Here is a 14754-nt window from a genome sequence, read left to right on the forward strand (position 1 = left end):
AATTGTCAGCTGACCAACCCTTCTGACTGTCATAAAGGTTCTGCCTCTCCGCGCACGCGCGCATCCTCCTGAACCTGTGTGGACTATCAGTCCCAGCCACACCAGACATGTGTTGTAATGTTTCTGCTGTGTTGGATGCGCAACCAGCCGCACCGCTGTCCAAGCATGCGGCGGTTCCTCCGCGTTCAGCAGTACTGTCAGAAATATGCCTATGCGTGCAAACATCCGCGTCTGACGCGGATTCCGCCGCCTTGTTCATAAGGCATGCGGCGGCTTCATCGCGCTCTGTCATGCCAGCGGATGCAGACCCACGCGCGCAACCTGCCGCGTTGGACACGGAATCAGCCGCCTTGCTCTGAGTACCCGCGGCGGCTTTTCCGCGTTTTCTCACAGAAACAATGCATTTTTTTTCATTTCTTTCTTAATCTTCCTGTTAAAATGGATTTAGAAAAAAATAATTCTTAGCAAAATGTACTACCCAAAGAAAGCCTAATCAGTGGCGGAAAAAACAAGATATAGATCAATTAATTGTGATAAGTAGCATTAAAGTTATCGGCGAATGAATGGTGAATGTTGCTGCGGTTGATGGGAGGTGAGCCGGTTAAAGTAGTTCGCGAGCCGAAAAAGTGTGGGCACCCCTGGGGTACAGCCATAATTATTATTATTATTATTTAGCATTTACATAGTGTCGACATCTTTCACAGCGTTGTGCAGAGTATATTGTTTTTTTCATTTAACTGTCCCTCAGAGGGACTCACAATCTAATCCTTACCATAGTCACATGTCCATGTATGTATTGTGTAGTGTATGTATTTAGCTTATGTAGATAGTAATATCTCAGATATTATCTAAAAAATTGGCCCTAGACTACGGTCCAGGTTGTGGATTTTTTTTTTATCAATCATTTTTTTATTGAAATAAAAAAAAGACAAATACAGTAGCGAATTATATAAAACATAGGTACTATTAGAATAGCAAGCAGGATGAATACAGTTATCTTCACAATGAACGCAAGTTATACAGGGGAAAGGTTCTCAAGCCATAGTGACATAGTTCACCCTGTAGATCCAATAGGCTCGCTAATCCATGTATAATGACGAACATAAAATAAGATGTATAATATGGCAGGACTTCCATATTAGGATAAGACAGACAAAAACAAACAACACAAACTTATAACCGACCAAATAGTTAAATTACTAACACAAACCACAGGTTGTGGATTTTGCTGCACAGGGGAGGCAGAGCTTTGAGCTGTAGCTCTGCCTCCAGTCGTGTCAATCTCCGTGGATCTTCGCCTCCTCCCCGCCCCTCTCAGTGACTGAAAGGGGCAGGAGGAGGCGGAGATCCGCGGAGATTGACGCGAGTAAAGGCAGAGCTACTGCACAAAGCTCGACCTCTATCAGAAAGGAGCCCTGAATTTTGCCCCGGGTATTTGGGGGTTTAATTACATCGTTTTGCCACGGGAATGCAGCATTTTAGCTATGCCCATACTGCTTAACATAAATGTCAAATAAAAAGAGGATTTTTGTAAGGTTTCAAACTGTCTTTCAGAGAGGCACTGGGTAAGGGGGGGGGGGGGGGAGACGGGTTAGTGTGAGAATAGGGGGCGGGATGTCTATGCTAAATATCCTATATAATAATGTGCAAGTGTCTCTGCGACCCATCCCTCACTTCCTGTGTGTGTGTATCCCGTGTTTTGCACTACTGCGCATGTGCTGGGAGGGACCAGAGACACTGAGGAGAGCTGAGAGAGGACGGGGCCAGAAGGGGCGGGTGTGTGCACGAGCGGCGGGCATGCGCGCAGCGGGTGCACGGGGATGGCGCACGCAGGGTGGGCACGCGCGTTCACGCAGTGGAGTGGTGACAGACCTAGCCCGTTTTTAAAAGGGTTAAGGTCACTTGTTAATAATATTTTAACTATCAGCACCACCCGGTGCTTAAGAGACGCAGCGGCGGACAATACACTGAGCTCAGCACAGGAGAGTCTTATAGTTATTTCCCATAATGTAAACAGCCTTAACTCCCTGCACGAAAGGAAAAAGGCCACTTTAGAATATCAGAAGCTTCACAATGATATTTTATTTCTATAGTAAATACACTTTCTAAAGGGCACAGAGCCCAAATGTTGCCATAATTTCTTCCCCTCTGTATTGTGAGCTAGGTCAGGGAAAAATGTGAAATTGCTCTACTAATACACAAATGCTGAGCTTTCACTGAACAAAAAGCTTTAGGCCTGGTGCACACCAGAGGAGTTTTTCTGAGCGTTTAGAGGTTTCAAAAGCTCTTCTTAATGTAATGCTATGGTGGTTTTTACAAAACTTCATTGCTCCAGTGTGCACAGACACATAGAATAACATTAGCAGCAGATTTAAAAACTCAAGACGCTCAGAAAAACTCCTCTGGTGTGCACCAGGCCTTAAAGTAGACCTGAGCTCTTGCACAGGACAGAAAACTGAGAAATGCACCCTGTATGTATTTAGAGAGTTTAGCCTGTCTAATTCTCCCTCATCTGTGTCTAATCACAAGTTGTAATTTGATCTCTCCCCTGTATCACCTGCAGAGATGGTAGATAAGCTTATTTGAAAAGCACAGGCTGTAAACAATATGTCTGCTTCCATGAATCAAGAAGTAGAAACAGTGGAGATTATTATTTTAGGATTTGTATCAGCTGTAACAAAAAAATGTTTTTTTTTGTTTTGTTTAAAGAGTAACTTTTAGCCCCCAAAGTGAAATTTAAATCTGTACAGCAATGTTTTATTTAGTATTAAAGTGATCAAAAAAGCCAATGCGTTCTGCAAAAATCAATATAATTTTGCTACTATGTAGCCTTTTGCCCAAGCTAACGACGCAAAGCCGCATATCAGATACTGATGACGAGCATGCAGAGCATGCCTATGTTTGCCCGACCCCCCTCTGTGACGAATCAACGTTTATTCGTCCTAAAAAAGTAGTTAGAGCCTTATAAAATATTCCCTGTTGCCACTATTAAAAAAAATGACAGCAGATAGGGAAAGGCTTGGTTTATAAAAAGACCAGGGAAGCCTGGGGTTAACAGTTCCTCTCCCTGGTCAAATGTAGCAAATGCTCTTATTACCTAGTTTTTTCGCACCTCCGTGTGACAAAGGGTCCTGGGCATTCAGGGACCCCCAACCAGGCAGAAAGAGGGAAATCTCACACCTTCATTGCCTAACCCCGACTTGGTGGCTCCTCAGCTCCGTACATGAAAAGAGCAGCCACAGGAGCTCCTGCTAACATCCTGCAGAAGCCACTTAGAGACTACAGCTGGCTTTCTCAATGACCAGTTAGGAAACCTATCTGTGACCTCACAAATATGAAATCCATCTTTTATCATAAAGATGACTTCCCAAATAGGCAACGGCCTTAAGAACCCGCTTATTCTGAAATTTGGAACCAACCACACGATTGGATGTTTCTGAATTCAAGGTAAGCCCTGCCAAAGCAGAGATATGCATTTTGGGGTCACCGTTCACTCTAAACCCCCCAAGTTTGGTATCAACGTTCTTGATAAATTCTGACAAACCTAAAAATGTTATTAGATTTAACACAACTTGTACGGTTTGCAGATGAGCACACTTATCATGATTCAGGTAAATTCTTGCCTCTATGAGAGGGGCAGAGACCTCATGTTCCAAAGAGGTGTGTGATCCACGCCCCCTAACCCCTCCTTGCTGGAGTAGGGGCTATAACCACACAGAGCCCAGAAAGGTCCTTTTCCTTCAATCTGATGCCTAGTAACATCCTGGCAGCCCGCAGGGACACGGGCCAACCTCCATCTTTGAACTTTCTAACAAAGGCCTGTTGGCCGCATGGCAACCGCCATTTTGGGACTTTCGCCAAAGACTTGCGATTGCCGCATGGACTACCAATAACGGTATTTGAACTGTATATAATCAGACATTCTGTTCCTTTTCTTCCCTTCTCTCTGTCAATCAATCTGTTCTAAAATAAGCTGTGCGTATGTAGTTTAGAAATAAACTAACGATTTTATCGTTCAGTCTTGTGCCTGTTCTGGTCATCTGATTGCTGCTATACGAATCTGCCCTCTGAAGAGTCAGTCATACTACCGCATTGTTTTATGATTTGCTTATGATTGTTGATTTGCTAGCTAGGTTGTAAATAACCGTTTCTTCCTTCTAGGATTAGCTAGTACCAGATTTCCTGTGCGAAATCGATAACGTTAGTTTCTCGATTGTAAATACAATTCGAGATTGCATCATATAGGGACCCGGCAACCTTTCTTTAACGTCACATTGCTCACAGTCTTTAAGCCGTCGGAAGTGACTATTCCCCGAACGGTGACTTGAGCGTGTTGAACGGGATTGGGCTGGCTACCGTATTATGATAGCGGGAGTCTCTTTCCTCCCTGAACTTGAGAGAGTGGTGGCAGTTATTACCTGATTTCCAGCGCGAAATCGATATTTTTTAGTGTACCGATTGTATATACAATCAAAATTGTACATGTATGGACACCTCCAACCAATCTTAACCGTTTATTACGCACACAGTGAATTTGCCTCCAGCAGTCTCTAGTGCATGAGACCTGCATGGCAACAGTGGCCTAGCAATACGGGATTGGTGGATGTTTGTCCCATTACATATTGTCGGCAGCTGCGCGACCAATCTTTATTGTTAGTCTGTTCACCGTACTTCCTGCGTATGCTAACGGGAGCAGATTAGACGGGATTGGCACGCTCTGTCGCCCTTTTCTTCTTACCTCTGACGATCCAGCAACCGGTCTCGTTGTCCGTCTGCGCCCGTACTTCCTGCGTACGCTAACGGGAGCAGATCTCGACGGGATCGCGGGGCTGGATTGTCACATTGGTTGGCAGTGGTGGTGATAGCACACCCCAAAACCAGGCATAGCCAGCTTTTGGGAAATAAGAGCGCAAAGATCTGACAAACTCAGTCTTTGCAACCAGAATAATAAGACAGTGGTCGCTAAGTATCCTGTCTTGCAGAACCGAAGTTCTGGGCACAAAACGGTACACATTGATAGCGAATAGATTGGTCTACATTTTCTAACTTTTTCTTTGCTATATCCTACTCTTTCTTGTACTCTTCTCTTCTGAATGTCTGATTCAGTTCAGTTTCACCAGAATTGGTCAGTTCCTGACTTGCAAGCCCTCTGCAAATTGCACGGCATTGCTGCTTGCAGCACAACAAGGCTGAGCTGGTGGCATTACTCCAGAGATGGAATCCTTGTCGCCACCTTGCTTAATGCCTCTATTACCTGCAGTCCTGATACCCCCGGAGTGGTTGGCAAACCTGACCGGCGAGGATCTGCGCATATACCAGGAGTTCCGAGAAGAACAGCGCCAGCATGAAGCAAGGATGCTCCAGCGTGAAGCACCAAGAGCGACTGCGCCAGTTTGATCTCCAGGCCAAGGAGCGACGACTCCAGCGGGAATTGGAGTTGGCAAACCTGACCGGCGAGGAACTGCGCCGATACCAGGAGCACCGAGAGTGTCTGCGCCAGCGGGATCTCCAGATCGAAGAGCTACGGCTCCAGCGTGAATTGGAGTTGGCCCAGCTAACCCAATCAAATCAGCACTCTTCACTATGTGTTTCGGTGGAGAGATGCGAACCTCTACCCGTGACCCCCACAGCAAAACTTCCTGCCATGGAAGAGGGCACGGAACGAGACTTTCCTGTGCGCACCTCTGAGAGGGCGTACCATCAGGTTCCTGTACTTGACAGCCAGAGAACCCTGGTGCTGAACAGTCACAGAACACTGTCCCAAGACTTGGAAGGAGGTAAGCCTACTGCATTCGCTCCTCCTGGTCCGGCGAGCTTTGTGCCACTGAGACCTGCAGCTGCTGCTATTGCTGCATCCCAGTCTGACACACCTGCCATTCGCACGTGTAATCTTTGTGGCGCAACTGGCCACATAAAGTTCTTCTGTCCCAAGAGGAAGAGAACGACCGTCCCTAGCCCGAAGATGGCTAGCAACCCTGATCCGTCACCTGCATCACCCTCTGCACTGCCTGTCAGCGTGTCAGAGATGCTCTACGGTTCCGGAAATCTTCACAGTGCTCCAGTGGACGACCAGATCATCTTTTGCTCCAGTGCTCCAGAAGCAGATGTTTCCTTGGTCTGTTCCGACCTTGCCACAGAGGAAGATATTCTCCCACAAAAGCTCCTCACCCTGACTGAAGTCAGGCCCAACCACCACAACCCTGTTATCCCCGGTCCCGAGAAGGCCGGATGGGGGGTGGGTTTTCCAGAGCGGGCTGTTGCTGAGTTTCCCTCTCCTCCTGTGCTTGGTACTGATCTAGGCACGCTTGTGTGCCCTTCGGAATTTTCTGCTGATGTGCAGGAGTTTCCAGCAGGACTCCCTGACCACCAGGTACTGTACAAGCCTATGGGAAAACAGGGAGATGTCAACCCCTTACCTGCTATTGCTACTGTACCTAACGCCACTGGGCGGGAGGTACCCTCAGATTTATATGTACAAGCAACTGACTGTCTTTTATCTCTTTCTGCACCTGTTATTACTAATGAAATTGCATGTGTCAGTGATAATTGTGATAGAAACGCTGTACATTCTTTGGCCATTACAGGCTCTATGGCCAGTCGCATGAACTCAGAGCTGACAGCAGGGATTCCCTCTGACAATTCTGACTTTCAGGCGGGTGACACTCATGCTAAAAATGACATATCATGTTATGCAAATGCTTTTGATAATGTTGTGCATGTTTGTGAGAGTACGCTGGGTGACGTTTTCAGTGTCACCGGTAGTCCGGACTCAGGACTATCTGGAGGAGTCTCGACTTCCCCTGATATCTCTGACCCCCGGACCAATGTCAATATTGACGTGATTTTAATTTACCCAAAAGGTGATGTTTATTGTGGTATACCTGTGCAGACAGACACACACAGTACTGTTGGTAACCTGAGCTCAGAGCCTGCAGGCATTCCTGTCAGCTCTGACCCCCGAGAGTTTGATTTTCAGCAGCTGACCTCAGATCACACTAGGCAGCTGGCTGAGACTTGTAGTCCCACATCCGTGAGGATACTACAGAGCGACTCCAACCTGCGTGCGCTTAGTGGCCAGACCGCTAAGCCACCAGCAGTGGAAGCTCCACTACAGGTGTACAGGGAGAATGGTAACTACTCCAGTGAACCCATTCCCCATGTAACTGACACCCCAGGTGAAAGCACGGTCCATGTGGATCTGTTAGAAGCCCAGTCAGATAGAACGCAGTTAGTTCTGGGAGAGCACGGCCAATTAGAACAGGAAGACACAGGTCCCCTGCCAGGCTTGATAGCTCCCACACGAGAATTGGCGGATGATGTGAAAGTCACCCCCCACCTCTTGTACTCCCCGAAGGCCTCGCTGAAGCGCACTGCGCCCCCACAGCGAAATCTTCGCAGCAACCCTGGGCAGGATACAGCAGTTCACAGAAGGGACCCGGGGACTCACAAGCCCTTATGGCAGATCCCCTACAGCGCCTCTCCGGAGGTGCAAGCAAAAGTAAAGATGAAGTATGAGGAGATGTTACAGATGGCTGTCCTCCGCAAATCCTCTAGCTTACAGACCACCAGGTTCTGTGAGGCCTATAGGATGCCGGACGACATCCCAATAACCGTTGCGTATCCCGTGACTCCCCTCGGTGATCTGTTGGATTGGCTGGCATCCGCCAACTACCTAACGATCATTGATTGGAGCAACGGATACTGGCAGATTCCAACCGTGCCGGAGGCGCGCCTGGAATCCACATTCACCCAGCCCTTGGACTTAAACGCCTCGAGGCGGATGTCTTTTGGTATGATGAATGCCCAAGCCACCTTTCCCCAGGCGTGGAACGACCTGTGGAAGAGCAAGCACGGTTGTACAGTCACGTACCCGGATGACATCCCTGTGTTCCGCCCGACATGGGAGCAACACTGCGATCACTCGTCCCTGGTACTAGGACAGCTGTCAGCTGACAATCTGACCGTTGAACCAGACGCAGATCAGATTGTCATGACAGAGGTACAGGCCTCTCTGGGAACGGCGGGATACTACAGGACGTTTGCTAAGCCCCGTAGCCTCCTGACTAACCCACTGACCGATGCACTGGCTAAAAGGCAACCCCCCAAGGTCAGGCGCAACCCAGCCTTTCCGGATGTGGCGTACCAGACCCATTAAAACACCTTATCCCAGCTGAAGACCTACCTGCCCTGGTTCACGCATTTGCATCCTCCCGCCTAGACTACTGCAACGCCCTGTTAATCGGATCTACAGATAAGGTTCTGCGCCCCTTACAGCTAGTACAGAATGCTGCAGCCAGACTCCTAGCCAATGCCCCCCGCAGCTCACACATCACCCCAGTACTGCAAACTCTTCACTGGTTGCCAGTAAAATGGAGAATCAATTTTAAGATCTGCCTGCTGACATTCAAGGCTCTACACCACATGGGACCCAAATACATAGCGGATCTATTGGAACTTTATGCCCCTCCACGCACCCTCCGCTCTGCCAACAAGATGAAGCTGGTTATTCCCAGGATACACTTAACATTTGGTGCTCGGGCCTTTTCCTATGCAGCCCCTACTCTATGGAACTCACTTCCACAATCAGTACGAGAGGCTCCTTCTCTGGACAGCTTTAAAAAAAGGCTAAAAACTCACCTCTTTTCCCTAGCCTTTGAGACTGCATAATGCAGGGTCACAGCGCTTTGAGTCCCCAGGGAGAAAAGCGCTATATAAATATTATTGTTATTGTTATTAGACAGTGGATTGCTTTACTCAGAGTCTTGTTAACTCCTCCCCAGCAAATCTCTTAAAAGGGGGAGGTGTGACGAATCAACGTTTATTCGTCCTAAAAAAGTAGTTAGAGCCTTATAAAATATTACCTGTTGCCACTATTAAAAAAAATGACAGCAGATAGGGAAAGGCTTGGTTTATAAAAAGACCAGGGAAGCCTGGGGTTAACAGTTCCTTTCCCTGGTCAAATGTAGCAAATGCTCTTATTACCTAGTTTTTTCTCACCTCCGTGTGACAAAGGGTCCTGGGCATTCAGGGACCCCCAACCAGGCAGAAAGAGGGAAATCTCACACCTCCACTGCCTAACCCCGACTTGGTGGCTCCTCAGCTCCGTACATGAAAAGAGCAGCCACAGGAGCTCCTGCTAACATCCTGCAGAAGCCACTTAGAGACTACAGCTGGCTTTCTCAATGACCAGTTAGGAAACCTATCTGTGACCTCACAAATATGAAATCCATCTTTTATCATAAAGATGACTTCCCAAATAGGCAACGGCCTTAAGAACCCGCTTATTCTGAAATTTGGAACCAACCACACGATTGGATGTTTCTGAATTCAAGGTAAGCCCTGCCAAAGCAGAGATATGCATTTTGGGTTCACCGTTCACTCTAAACCCCCCAAGTTTGGTATCAACGTTCTTGATAAATTCTGACAAACCTGATGTCTAGTAACATCCTGGCAGCCCGCAGGGACACGGGCCAACCTCCATCTTTGAACTTTCTAACAAAGGCCTGTTGGCCGCATGGCAACCGCCATTTTGTGACTTTCGCCAAAGACTTGCGATTGCCGCATGGACTACCAATAACGGTATTTGAACTGTATATAATCAGACATTCTGTTCCTTTTCTTCCCTTCTCTCTGTCAATCAATCTGTTCTAAAATAAGCTGTGTGTATGTAGTTTAGAAATAAACTAACGATTTTATCGTTCAGTCTTGTGCCTGTTCTGGTCATCTGATTGCTGCTATACGAATCTGCTCTCTGAAGAGTCAGTCATACTACCGCATTGTTTTATGATTTGCTTATGATTGTTGATTTGCTAGCTACGTTGTAAATAACCGTTTCTTCCTTCTAGGATTAGCTAGTACCAGATTTCCTGTGCGAAATCGATAACGTTAGTTTCTCGATTGTAAATACAATTCGAGATTGCATCATTTAGGGACCCGGCAACCTTTCTTTAACGTCACATTGCTCACAGTCTTTAAGCCGTCGGAAGTGACTATTCCCCGAACGGTGACTTGAGCGTGTTGAACGTGATTGGGCTGGCTACCGTATTATGATAGCGGGAGTCTCTTTCCTCCCTGAACTTGAGAGAGTGGTGACAGTTATTACCCGATTTCCAGCGCGAAATCGATATTTTTTTAGTGTACCGATTGTATATACAATCAAAATTGTACATGTATGGGCACCTCCAACCAATCTTAACCGTTTACTACGCACACAGTGAATTTGCCTCCAGCAGTCTCTAGTGCATGAGATCTGCATGGCAACAGTGGCCTAGTAATACGGGATTGGTGGATGTTTGTCCCATTACATATTGTCGGCAGCTGCGCGACCAATCTTTATTGTTAGTCTGTTCACCGTACTTCCTGCGTATGCTAACGGGAGCAGATTAGACGGGATTGGCACGCTCTGTCGCCCTTTTCTTCTTACCTCTGACGATCCAGCAACCGGTCTCATTGTCCGTCTGCGCCCGTACTTCCTGCGTACGCTAACGGGAGCAGATCTCGACGGGATCGCGGGGCTGGATTGTCACATTCTCCCCCCCAGGACCAGGTGCCGATCTATTTGCACCACAAACAGCTGACCGCTCTGACACGGAGAGAGAGCGGCAGCACTTCCAGCGGGAGCACCGCAGAGCAGCCGCCGCCGTGCATCTCTCACATGTGATTCTCTCACATGTGACTCGGCGGCGGCTGCTCTGCGGTGCTCCCGCTGGAAGTGCTGCCGCTCTCTCTCCGTGTCAGAGCGGTCAGCTGTTTGTGGTGCAAATAGATCGGCACCTGGTCATGGGGGGGAGAGGGGGTCGGGCAAACATAGGCATGCTCTGCATGCTCGTCATCAGTATCTGATATGCGGCTTTGCGTCGTTAGCTTGGGCAAAAGGCTACATAGTAGCAAAATTATATTGATTTTTGCAGAACGCATTGGCTTTTTTGATCACTTTAATACTAAATAAAACATTGCTGTACAGATTTAAACTTCACTTTGGGGGCTAACAGTTACTCTTTAAAGGTTATTATGCTGTTGTGTATCTTTTAGAGCAGAGAGGACGTTCTGAGTTCAGGCTCGTTTTAAGAGACCCTTGGGGAACATATGTCTTGGCAGCGGGTACATTTTAAGGCCCCCAATACCAATGAACCAAACATAAAAAGGGGGAGAAGGGTGTTTTTTTTAAAGGAGCCAGCCCCTCTTCACCCATAAAAACAGGAAGTGATTGACAGAAGAAGACAGACAGCCTTAAAGGGATGCTTAAAGGAGTCATCAGGCAATCCTAAAGAAAATAAGTGCTACATACCGGGTAGTAGTAGTAGTAGTTCTGCGCCTGTGCAGTCCGCTCCGGCCCACGTGGTTGGTGATTGACAGCACCGCTCGTGCAGGGGCAGTACAGGCCGACCTGGAGGTCGCCCTGACATCATCGCCAGGGACCGGGACGGAGCTGCGGTGAATGGCTGAAGGGAGAGCTGCGGCGAGGCGAACGGCTGAAGGGAGAGCTGCAGCGAGGGACGTGCTGCGAGATTGGGGCTGGAGGAAGCCCCCGGTAAGTAGCATTTATTTTCTTTAGGATTGCTTGATGACTCCTTTAAGTCATCCCAAAAAAAATGAGTTTTACTTACCTGGGACTTCTACCAGCCCCCTGCAGCCATCCGGTGCCCTCATAGTCTCGATCAAATGCTCCTGTCCCCCACCGGCAGCCACTTTCGTTTTCAGCGACAGGCCTGGGAATGAGAGTGATTCTTCGTGTTCCTGACCGCAATAGCGCCCTCTATACTGCTATTGCGGTCAGGAACATGAAGAATCAGATGTCTGGCCAGGCCTGTCGAGCCTGTCCCCGAAAACGGAAGTGGCTGCCGGCGGGAGACAGGAGCATCTGATCGAGACTATGAGGGCACCGGATGGCTGCAGGGGGCTGGTAGAAGCCCCAGGTGAGTAAAACTCTTTTTTTTTTGGATGACTTAAGTGTCACTTTAAGGGACAACATTAGTGAGATGTGTACAGAGGCTGCCATATTTATTTCCTTTTAACCATTTCAGCCCGCGGGGATTTTTCACCTTAGTTATTAGAGCAATTTTCACCTCCCATTCATTCGCAAATAACGTTATCACTACTTATCACAATTTATTGATCTATATCTTGTTTTTTCCGCCACTAATTAGGCTTTCTTTGGGTGGTACATTTTGCTAAGAATTATTTTATAAATGCATTTTAACAGGATTAATAAGAAAAATTGATTATTTCTTAGGTTTCGGCCATTATAGCTTTAAAATAATCCACGCTACCATAATTTAAATCTATGTATTTTATTTGCCCGTTTGTCTCGGTTATAACACTATTTAAATTTTGTCCCTATCACAATGTATGGCGACAATATTTTATTTGGAAATAAAGGTGCATTTTTTCCGTTTTGCGTCCATCACTATTTACAAGATTATAATTTCAAAAATGTACGTAGTATACCCCCTTCAAATACATATTTAAAAAGTTCAGACCCTTAGGTCACTTTTTATGTCTTTTTTTTTTTTAATTGTAATTTTTTTTTCCATGAAAAATTTTATTTGGGTAATATTTTGGTGTGGGAAATAAACAGTTAATTTTTAATGTTATTATATGTGTAAATTGTAATTTAAAAAATATGTAGATGTAGTTTTACTATTTGCACCACAGCAGAGCAGCCGCCCGCCCGGACGTAAACTTCATGTCCGGGTGGCAGAAATGGTTAAACAATACCAGTTGCCTAGCAGCACTGGTGATCTATTTGACTGCAGAAGTGTCTGAATAATACCAGAAACAAGCATGCAGCTAATCTTGTCAGATCTGACAATAATGTCAGAAACAGCTGATTTGCTGCATGCTTGTTCAGGGTCTATGGCTAAAAGTATTAGAGGCAGAGGATCAGCAGAATAGCCAGGCAACTAGTATTGCTTAAAAATAAATAAATATGGCAGCCTGCATATCCCTCTGGCTTCAGTTGTCCTTTAAAGGCCAGTACACATGCGCGATCACCTGTAAAAATTGAACGATCCCCGATGGTTAGTGACAAGTGAATAACATGAGAGCATATATGAATTCAGCGATGGCACAACGACGGCCCACTGATCAGATCGTGAGCAGAAGCGCAAAAATGAGGACACAAAAATACATAATTCACCACACGTGAACACTTTGAATGGATTGTTCATTTGTTAGCATTCGGTACAAACGACTAACACCGATTATCATCTGAACCGGTCCGGAAGGGTGGATCGGTCTACATGGACAACAATCTGTATTTCATCGTCAAAGGGAATGCTCAGCTTAAAAAAAAACGTTTGGGATGAATGGAGGGTACTGCACATGGGCAAGGGAGGACACGCCTTCTCTCCCCACCCCTTAATTACGGATGGTCAATGAGATGAAAATAATTCTTAAAGTGGATCCGAGATAAACTTTTACTCATTGCATAATTGTGTTCCTTTCATAGAGTTTATAGGGCATTCCTCAAGCCAAATACTTTTTTTGTTTTTGTTATAATACTCGAATTCCCTATAAACTAAACAAGCCTCGCCCACAGCTCCTTTTGTGCTTTGGCACTGTAGCAAGGGCTTATGGGAGCTCAGTCTGTGCAGGAGGAGGAGGAGGAGTTTACTAGCCATTGATTTCAAAGGCAGAGGTGAGGAGGGAGGAGGAGAGGGGACCGAATTTACACACAGGCAAGCTGATAGCATCTCCAGCCCTCAGCCTGTGATAAACAGAACATGGCTGCCCTAATTTGTATCACAGGAATAAATAATCATAAACTTTTGAAGCTGTTTGCAGCGAGATATGCTGTGTAAACTATCTAAACTTTAGATAAGATATATAGACAAGTTACTTGTTATAGTTCGTTTTTCATCTAGGATCCGCTTCAAGTTGATGCAGGATTATGCAAGATTTGTATGTAAATGTATGCAGCTTGAAAACTGACCATTCGAATGTCATCAAGGTGGAATTCAACCGGTCCATTTTCAATCTTTCAATAAATTGCATTGAAAAAAATGCATAATCCTGCATCAATTATTTGTGTCTCATTGACCATTCCTACCCATAATGCTTACACAAGAAGTTAATTACTGTTCAGGAATGTGAGTTTACTCCTCCATATGAAAAGATCTCCCCAGCAGCTCACTTGTTCACCATGCTGTGGTCTGCTCTAGAGTTAGGGGACTACTGCAAGTATGGCCTGCACCCGGCAGAAGTGCAAATCCAGCTGTGCTACTGTGTACTTGTGCCTGCTCAGAGCAGCCACAAACATGCACAGACAGGAGCCAGGCCACAAGACCATGTTCAACAAGCTCCTATCAAATATTATATGTTCAAAGTATCCCAGCACTGGATCGGTGGGGTGGAGGAGGATTGGGGAAGCCTCTTGACTAGACTATCCAGAGCCTCTACTGAGGGAAGTATTTAACTTTCACACTTACGCTGTTACTTCATGTCACACAAAATCAGCACATAGTGACTCAGAAGCAAGGATAGCCCTATGCTATCACATTGCAAGGATACCTATCACATTGCTCACAGTGTGGTGCGCTGTGACAGCTTCCATTGAGGCAACGCAAGTGTTACTCTTGTGATACAGGATAATGCGCTGGAAGTGAGGCTTACTTTCATGGGAAATTTAGGCCTCACAGTCAGGCCCGGATTTACCTCACAAGCGCCTATAGGCACAGATGTCCTGGCACCTTAGACTTTGCCCTCTATGAAGCTACAATCCACACCAAAAGTGTGCTGGCTGGCCCAGCAGTC

Source organism: Hyperolius riggenbachi, chromosome 1, assembly GCF_040937935.1.
Source record: "Hyperolius riggenbachi isolate aHypRig1 chromosome 1, aHypRig1.pri, whole genome shotgun sequence".
Classification (NCBI taxonomy): Eukaryota; Metazoa; Chordata; class Amphibia; order Anura; family Hyperoliidae; genus Hyperolius; species Hyperolius riggenbachi.